The sequence below is a fragment of the Bidens hawaiensis genome, unplaced genomic scaffold (genome assembly GCF_021521415.1).
Source record: "Bidens hawaiensis isolate Kalapana, Puna unplaced genomic scaffold, B.hawaiensis_p1.1 tig00012468_1, whole genome shotgun sequence".
NCBI lineage: Eukaryota > Viridiplantae > Streptophyta > Magnoliopsida > Asterales > Asteraceae > Bidens > Bidens hawaiensis.
In genome coordinates this window covers 101,904-112,223 of record NW_027492018.1, presented here as the reverse complement: position 1 = coordinate 112,223, position 10,320 = coordinate 101,904, and the positions used below count along the sequence as shown (strand labels likewise).

Below are 10,320 nucleotides of genomic sequence, written 5' to 3'. Positions count from 1 at the left end.
ATCATCAGCGTCGATGTTCTAAGGAGAATCATTTCCATTAGAAGTGGCTTTGGGCCTTTTCTTTACAAATTTGGAATTGATCTATATGCAAACTGTGTAATTGAGCTCCCTTCCATGTTGTTGGGATGGGAGTGCCATCGAGCCGATATGCACCTGGTTCGGGATCTCGTTCTTTACGCAGCATGTAGTCTCCACATTGAAGCTGGAAATTTTATTCGTGTTTTCCCCAGCTGGGGTTCTACACGGATCAGCCTGCTCAGCGTTTATTGCGCCACGAGGTGCGCGAGCGTCCCATCTCTGACAAATGCTTCGACTATGTCCTTTACGTCTATGCATTCTTCAGTGTTGTGGCCTTTTGTCCTGTGAAAGTCACATTATTTGCTCCGATCAGCATTGTGACGATGTCGGATTATTGGAGGCTTTGGCCATGGGAGCTCCTCAGTGGCGAATATCTCGGTGACGCTTTTGGTGAGTGGCGTCCATCTGGAGTTCTGGTTTGACTGTACATTATCCCTTCCGCCTAACCGATGTTGCAAGCCAGATGAGGTGTCAAAGTTTACCATTGACTGCCAAATGCCTAGCTTCCGCTTTTTGTTTAATCGGGCGGTAAGGACGTTGTCTTCTCTTGTTTTCTGGGTGTAGAGGTTTGTGCTCTGTGGGAGATCTCTACCCAGTTGCCTCTCAGTTTCCGCAAAGCGTTTTGCTGCTGTCATGATGGCATCCCATGTGGATGGCATGCCATCTTTACCCGTTAAGGTGCGGATGAGCTCTGGGTCGTTCGCGCCCTGAATAAAAGCAGCGCGAACAAGATCTTCGCTAATGTTACCCAGACTTAGCTTCTTTGAGTTGAAGCGAGTGATGAAGTCTGGCAAAGATTCATCTTCCTCTCGAATGCATTTGAGGATTGTCTATTGCTCCTCAGTATACTTTCGTTGTTGGCTGAAGTGTTGGCTAAACTTCTGTTGGAAGTCTGCCCAGTCGTAGATGTGGTTGACCGGTAGACGATCGAACCACGCTCTAGCTGGCCCAACAAGCGTCATTTGGAACATGTAACACCACGTAGGTTCCGTCCAATTGCTGACGGTTGCCCCCGCTATGAATCTGTTCAAATGATCATCTGGGTCAGATATACCATCATATGTGCCTATGTTGGACATTTGTTTGGCACTCTTTGGGGCAATTGCTTCCGCAATGTCCCTTGCAAATTTGGACGTTCCCGCATTTGCAACAGTTGGTCTAAATGTTTTGGAAACATCGTCATGGATCAGGTTAGATTCATTTCATGCTTCGACATTGGCGCCATCCGTGGGACGGCAACGAATTACCCTTCGATTTTCGTCTCGGCTGTCAGATCTCTCCCAGGAAAAACCCAGATCTGGAAGTTTACAGAAAAAGGCTTCAAGGTTTGTTCTATTAAAGCTCAAAAAGATCCATAGATCTAAAAGAGGCTTCCAGATCTGTGCAAAAAAGAAACTACCTGATTCGGATGATCAAGCCTCCGGATCTGTGATGGTTTTAAATTCTCTCCGCTACGAGCTTCAGATCTATCTAGATCTGATTTACAGATCTAGATCTGGATTACAGACCTGGATTTTAGGTTTAAAATTACAGATATAACTCTCAAATTGTAGATCCAAAAATTACCAGACTTCCGCCGCCATGCATGGGCGCTCGCGGATTCTCACTCCGCAGCCATGCATGTGCCACCGCGGGAACCACCATGTGGGTTTCGCGCAAAAGACCTCCACCATGTGGGTTTTGCGCAGGAGACTGCCACCACGACTGCTCGGCAGCGGGTCACCATTCCGCCGACATGCGTGAGCGCCCGTGGAAACCACCGCGGGAACCACCATGTGAGTTCGAAAGACGACTCAATGCTTTTGGTTTTACGTAAAAGTCTCCAACGCCATGCAGGTGCGAGCAACCCTCTACCATGCGTGTGCGCAACTCTCCGCTATGCACGCGCGCTCGCGAGTCACCACTCCGTCGCCGTGCATGCGCACGTAAGGCCAAGCGCCAAACTTAAAAGGTTGGGAATCCTCATAAACCCATATGGCCAAGCGCCAAACTTAAAAGGTTGGGAATCCTCATAAACCCATAAGGCCAAGCGCCAAACTTAAAGGTTGGGAATCCTCATAAACCCATAAGGCCAAGCGCCAAACTTAAAAGGTTGGGAATCCTCATAAACCCATAAGGCCAAGCGCCAAACTTAAAAGGTTGGGAATCCTCATAAACCCATAAGGCCAAGCGCCAAACTTAAAAGGTTGGGAATCCTCATAAACCCATAAGGCCAAGCGCCAAACTTAAAAGGTTGGGAATCCTCATAAACCCATAAGGCCAAGCGCCAAACTTAAAAGGTTGGGAATCCTCATAAACCCATAAGGCCAAGCGCCAATTTAAGGTTGGGAATCCTCATAAACCCATAAGGCCAAGCGCCAAACTTAAAAGGTTGGGAATCCTCATAAACCCATAAGGCCAAGCGCCAAACTTAAAAGGTTGGGAATCCTCATAAACCCATAAGGCCAAGCGCCAAACTTAAAAGGTTGGGAATCCTCATAAACCCATAAGGCCAAGCGCCAAACTTAAAAGGTTGGGAATCCTCATAAACCCATAAGGCCAAGCGCCAAACTTAAAAGGTTGGGAATCCTCATAAACCCATAAGGCCAAGCGCCAAACTTAAAAGGTTGGGAATCCTCATAAACCCATAAGGCCAAGCGCCAATTTAAGGTTGGGAATCCTCATAAACCCATAAGGCCAAGCGCCAAACTTAAAAGGTTGGGAATCCTCATAAACCCATAAGGCCAAGCGCCAAACTTAAAAGGTTGGGAATCCTCATAAACCCATAAGGCCAAGCGCCAAACTTAAAAGGTTGGGAATCCTCATAAACCCATAAGGCCAAGCGCCAAACTTAAAGGTTGGGAATCCTCATAAACCCATAAGGCCAAGCGCCAAACTTAAAGGTTGGGAATCCTCATAAACCCATAAGGCCAAGCGCCAAACTTAAAGGTTGGGAATCCTCATAAACCCATAAGGCCACGCGCCAAACTTAAAGGTTGGGAATCCTCATAAACCGATAAGGCCAAGCGCCAAACTTAAAGGTTGGGAATCCTCATAAACCCATAAGGCCACGCGCTAAACTTAAAAGGATGGGAATCCTCATAAACCCATAAGGCCATGCGCCAAACTTAAAGGTTGGGAATCCTCATAAACCCATAAGGCCACGCGCCAAACTTAAAGGTTGGGAATCCTCATAAGCCCATAAGGCCATGCGCCAAACTTAAAGGTTGGGAATCCTCATAAACCCATACGGTTTCGCGCCGAATACAAGACCGAACGCGGCTCCGCTCCGCTCAACACGCCGTCATAATTAAACCTATTAACACAGGCCACGTCATATGCGCGCCACCGCGGGTCAACCATTCCGCCATTCTACATGCGCACCGCCATGATGCTTGAGCGCAGTCGCATATCACATCAGCGCACGCAACATCTGCGCGTGGCGCATGACACAAAGTCTACGCGCACGCGCATGCAACATCTGCGCGTGGCGCATGACACAAAGTCTACGCGCACGCGCATGCAACATCTGCGCATGGCGCATGACACAAAGCCAAAGCCTATGCGCAAGCGCATGAAACATCTGCGCATGACACAAAGTCTACGCGCACGCGCATGCAACATCTGCGCGTGGCGCATGACACAAAGTCTACGCGCACGCGCATGCAACATCTGCGCATGACACAAAGCCAAAACCTATGCGTAAGCGACACAACAAATGAGAATAGTCTAATCCCAAATCAGGATAAGGACAACTTTATTTTAGCAGCAATGAACCAGGGGACTATCGTGGTATACCACCACTACATTATCGCGATGGAAGACATCCGAATCTTAGGGCGGGAGCCTAACAATATCCCAAACGGCCACGCGCTAATTTGATATGTTTTTGCAGGTTCGGCTACGAGTCGCACAAGCACATATGACATTATTATTATCTGGCCGATTGCGCCTCCATTATTATTTTGAAAACAAGCTGGGATAGTCATCATGCGTAGAAGAGGCCCTTGTGGGCCAGTCATTATCGTCATATTATAGCTCATAAGCCGCAACGTGCGCAAGCTTCATTATTTTTATAGCTGGTAAGTCGCCTCGCGCGCAGGCTCCATTATTCTTATAACTCATAAGCTACCTCACGCGCAAACTATTAAGCATCATTATCGAGATGCGCGCTCTATCTTCTATCAGGCCTCGCGCCACTATCGTAAGTCGACATTGCGCGCAAGCTTCATTATTTTATAGCTCGTAAGTCGCCTCGCGCGCAAGCTTCATTATTTTATAGCTCGTAAGTCGCCTCGCGCGCAAGCTTCATTATTCTTATAGCTCGTAAGCTACCTCGCGCGCAAACTATTAAGCATCATTATCGAGATGCGCGCTCTATCAGGCCTCGCGCCACTATTGTTATGATTCGTGCTATATCTTATTCATGCCCGTGCACCATCATTATCATAAAGATCACAACACGTCACCATCATGGAGAAAACCTCCCAAAACTCAAAGACCATAAAGACAAGGCCGAAGAAAAGGGAAAAAACCGCCTCATGTCCTAACACACCTTATAAAGTCCAGCGCTCCACCTAAACGCTTGCACGCCTAGGAGCAACACTGGACTTGGGGGGCTTGTAGGGGTATGGTACTAAACCCGGTTTTACAACCCTAAATTTATTATGTTTGGCTTATTTTATTATATGGACTAATACAATGTTATTGGGATGAGGGGGTTGTGGAGGTAACCCTAACTGGGCTAGGCCCATTAGGGTACCATGATGGTGGCCATGAGGCTCTCTATATAAGGAGGTCTCCACCTCCTTGTTAGGGGGTCATGCTCAATAAGAGCCACCACCCTATTTTTGTGTCTGTAAACAAGAGATCCTGATGATTTCTTAGCAGTCACCTCCACACCCCCGAAAAGCCATTGCAGGTCTCAGGCAATCGAAGAAGAATATCAAGTCGTGGTTCGTTTCATCTCGAAAATCCGTGGGAACATCGTCATGGATCAGGTCAGATTCATTTCATGCTTCGACATATGTATTTCAATTCAGTAGTCGAACCAATTATTAAAAGGTCCCCTATTGATTTCATCCATCCATGAACTTTAGAAACAATGTTTTTGATCTTCCATAATGGTATTACACAAGCGCATTATTGAAGTAGATAACCGAATCACTTTAAATAGAAGTAGTTAGCGTAGCGGATTGGTCTGTGTGAAGAAAAAAAAAAGAAAAAATTACACTGATAATATTTTATAAGATATTCATTTTCTTATAAATATAAATAAAGTATTCCGATTGACAGCGGGAGAAAATAAATATTCCAACGAACCGATCATTTTACCGGTTCACCGAACGAAACAATTGGATTGATCCGACCAAAATTGACAATCGTATGACATAATTAATAATGTAAAAACAAAATTATATAACAAACTGGTGAATGTTATATCTACTTATTATATTAAAGCAACATGGTTTCCACATGTCTTTTAATTAAGCTATCCATATAAGATTCCACCTAGCTATCCATATAAGATTCCACCTAATAAGCTATTTAATTTTAATCTACTTATTTATATTATTAAAACAAGAGTAAAGTGTCATTTTCGTCCTTGTGGTTTGGCAAATAATACGAATTTATTTCAAAAAGTTTTTTTTGGCACATGGACCATCCACGTTTCCCAATTCTTGTCAATTACATCTAAATCATTATTGCTGTTAAATTTAATCATTAAGCAGGGGTAGGCATGTCTTTTCACTATTTCTTTATTATATGAGTAAAGTACCAAAATCTTCCTCAAGGTTTGGTCACATTTGCGAATTTCGTCCAAATTTTTTTTTTGCAGTTAAACCCTCGATTTTCCCAACCGTTGCCAATTTCTTCCAAATTGTTAACTCGGTCTAAATTCAACGTTAACTCAGGGGTATTACTGTCATTTTACATGTTCGTTTACATTATTATTATTATTATTATTATTATTATTATTATTATTATTATTATTATTATTATTATTATTATTATTATTACTACACTAAGCTAAACCCTTTATATGACTAAAAAATAAAGAAGAATAAACTAACGGATACTATATTGGATTCAAACATAGGAATCGTGAGATGTTACATATGTTATCGAGCACACACATACTAAATAATAATTATAATGATAATAATAATAATGTTAACAAGCATGTAAAAGGACAATAACATCCTTGAGTTAATATTGAATTTAGACCGAGTTAACAATTTGGACGAAATTGACAACAGTTGAGAAATATCGAGGGTCTAATTGTAAAAAAATTTATTTTGGACAAAATTCGCAAATGTGACCAAACCTTAGGGACGATTTTGGCACTTTACTCATATAATAAAGAAAAAGTGAAAAGACATGCATATCCCTGGCTTAACGATTAAATTTAATGGTGTTAGTGATTTGAATGTAATTGACAAGAATTGAGAAACGTGGATGGTCCAAATGCAAAACATAAATTTTTTGGACTTAATTCGTATTATTTGTCAAACCATAAGGACGAAAATGACACTTTACTCTGAAAACAAAATCATTCTTTCATAAAATATGTTATTATGAATCCATAAGATAAAAATATGTTATGCTAATCATATTTTTAGACATAAATATATTTTAATATACTTTTGAGATGACAAGGTATCTTATTACGTATATTATTAAATTTAACTTTGTTGTTTTATTTTTTTTAACCACTCGTAAAACTATATCTAGTTTAATATTTAATAAAAATTGTAATAAAACTAAACAATAAAATAACAATTTATGAAAAAGAAGAAAAATATAAAATGAGCTGTTAATAATAATTAGCCGAAATAAAGAAAGTCGCTGTTATAAAAAAAATAATAATACTATAATGAATAATAATGATAACAAATTAACAATAATAACAATTTACTTGGTAACTATTTTCCTTTTTGGGTTTCTTTTGATTTCCTTTTCCTTTCTATATAAGGTCAGTATTTGTTTGTGAAATCTACAATAGATTGAAACATAACCAATCTTCATAATGTTGAGTTCTCCATCTCTTCCAATAACAGTAGAGTCAAAAGAAAAGGAAGAGCACAACAAAATCTGTGATGAGTACAAGAACATGATGAAAACCCTTCCCCAAGGCAATGGATGGAGGGTGCAACACCTCTACAACTACAATGGCTTCTAGCTAGAGCCAGCCACCCTCAAAACAAACATGCTTCTTAACACTTACTTCAAATCTCAACCCTCTGATATCTTCTTAGCATCCTTCATGAAGACCGGAACCACATGGTTCAAAGCCCTCATGTTCTCCACCATTAATCGTCACATATACGCCTTCTCTGATCACTATTTGCATCACCATGGTCCCCAAAGCACTTTCCCTTTGATCGACTCTGAAGAATACCCGATCAACGACTTCACTCACCTCCCTGCACCTCGACTCTTTGCCACGCATTACTCTCGCACTCTCTTACCATTGTGCATGACTTCATGCAAGTTTGTCTATGTTTGTAGGGACCCGAAAGATGTGTTGATATCCAAATGGTTATACATGAGCAAGCTTAGATCAAAAGATCTGACTCCCTTGTCGTTGGATGAAGCGTTTGAACTATTCTGCCATGGAGTTTCGGAATACGGACCGTACTGGGAACATGTTCTGTCGTACTGGACCGCAAGCCTAAAATCTCCGGGCAAGATCATGTTCGTGAAGTATGAGGATATGAAGAAGCAGCCAAAGGTGGTGTTTATTGTTTGATTTATATATAATATATTCTCAAAATTGTTTAGTAGTTATTGGCATGTTGTTATTATTATTATTATTATTATTATTATTATTATTATTATGTAAGTCAGTTACAGGTCTCCTTTTATTATTATCTCATTATCCTTGACATTTTTATTATAAACTTATATATGAATTCTTTTAGGTGGAGTTAAAGAAGTTAGCGGCTTTCATGGGAAAGCCGTTTACCTTAGAGGAAGAGGAGAAAGGGGCGTTGGAGGAGATTGTGAGATTGTGTAGCTTTGAGAATCTTAGCAATCTGGAGGTGAACAAGAAAGGTGTTGAAATGTTCAGGAAGCTGGTAGAGGTGGAGAACCGTAACTTCTTCAGAAAAGGAGAGATCGGCGATTGGAGAAACTATTTGAGCCAAGAGATGAAAGATCGTATCGATGGGATCTTTGATGAGAAGTTAATGGGATCGGGCTTAATTCTTAGTTCAATAGATTGAGTTGAGAAGGCAATATATGGATTTTCACTTCATTAATAAAATGAGGAGCCTCAAAGTTTGTCAGTTGATGTTTCATTCTTAGATTTGAGCCAAAACTTGCATTTTAGAGGTACTAGGGTATCAAGAAAGAAAGTCTTTATTAATGATCTCAATAAATACGATACATCATGAGATATATATGTCTTAATAACTAAAAATTGGTTTCAAAAGAAAACGATTTCTGTTATTCAATTGAGCACTAGTTTCTTGATGAACAACCAACTTGTGTCGTGATATACTTGTTGTGTAAAGAATGGGCGCTTATAGAAAATCTGCATGTTGGCAATCATATGATCAGTTTTCACAATAACTCAGTTAATAATATTAGATGCAATTCTCTGTTTTCTAAAAGCTTATTCATTGGTGTATTGTTTTCTAAAAGTTATGATAGTTCGAATATCTAATTACTAAGATACCCTATGAAACCGTTGCTGATGTTATATTAGTATAAGTTTTTGGGTATAGTTATAATCAAACGAGGTATACGAAAATCAAAAAGTCATTTGTAACTTTTTTGCATAAAATGTGCTAAAACAAAGTTTTAAAGAACTTGGCGATGGTGTGACTTCGTTAATAGTTGATGAGTCAACTGACATACTTAGAAAAGAACAGACAAATATGATTTTGTTATATATTGATTATTATATAGGTGTTAAAGTCTTATCATCATCATCATCATCATCGTACTCAGTATATCCCACCAATAGCAAAGCTATGGTAGGGTCTGAGGAGGGTAAGATGTAGGCAGCCTTACCTCTACCCCATAGGGATAGAGAGGCTGCTTCCGGTGAGACCCCCGGCTCGATAGTAGTTTTGCATCAAGCCTTGGACATAAGGCACATAGCACTCAATCATCGGGACACCGGCTGATCGGTGCATGTACCCGTACCCTTATCTTTCAGCTATCAACGCCACTACATGATGCCTGATTAACCGTCCGTCACTTTTAACGTTATTTTCACGAGATTAGTAAAATAACGTCAAAATTAGTGCAATTTCACTTTTGCCCACCCGAGGGTTCACACATATATACATCATATGTGCGCACCGCAAGCAGGGCTATGTTAAAGTCTTATGGATCACCTTATTCGTCTTGATCATGTCATGGAAGAATCAACGCTATTTCTTAAACATGTCAGCAAAAGGAGGGCCAAGGACGACCCCGACATCTCCATTCCGAGGAAACTATGAGATTACACCAACGATGCCTTTGGCATTCAGGGGTCAAAGACTGACCATAGAACCATATTCAATAAGTGAAACATATTAGTTATTCTCTTTTAGGTTGCGCAATAAAGGTCAGAGAAGGCAATCATAGTAAAAACCAATGTTGAAATGGCCAAATGCTCATTTTCACAAGCCTTTGGTTTAACCTTGTTGTCCTGCATTTAGGGGTGCAAACGAGTCGAGCTGCTCGCGAGCTACTCGAGATCAGCTCGTTAAAAAGCTCGATCGAGCCGAGCTTAATCGAGCCCGAGCTCGAGCCTAAAAGCAAGCTCGATTAATAATCGAGCCCGAGCCCAAGCTTCATTTATCGAGCCCGAGCCAGCTCGCGAGCCTAAACAAGCCTGCCATTTATATAATTTTTAAAATATATGTTTAATAATTATTAATTAATATATATAATGATATGAAAAATAAATAACTAAATAATATATATTTTTACACATTCAATTATAATAGAAAAAAATATATAAAAATAATTATAATTATATAAAAAATGATTGATAAATAGTAAATGAGTCGAGCCCGAGCCGAGCTCGAGCTTGAGAATCTACTCACGAGCCGAGCCCGAGCTTTGAAAATAGTGCTCGAAATGAGCTGAGCTCGAGCTCTGTGTAAGTTAAATGAGCCGACCTCGAGCCTAGTCGAGCTCGAGCTCGAGCTCGGCTCGGCTCATTTGCATCCCTACCTGCATTTTCTATTTTTTCCTACACTCTAATCTACCTAATGTGGATAGTCAGGGTCCGAAGTTTATTTCCGATTTCAATTTCGA

The 10,320-nt window shown here is 40.7% G+C and overlaps 1 pseudogene; it reads left to right on the top strand.

Moving 5' to 3' along the window:
* Nucleotides 1-7,087: 7,087 nt before the first annotated feature.
* Nucleotides 7,088-8,285, top strand: LOC143541113 (flavonol 3-sulfotransferase-like; annotated as a pseudogene).
* Nucleotides 8,286-10,320: the final 2,035 nt, after the last annotated feature.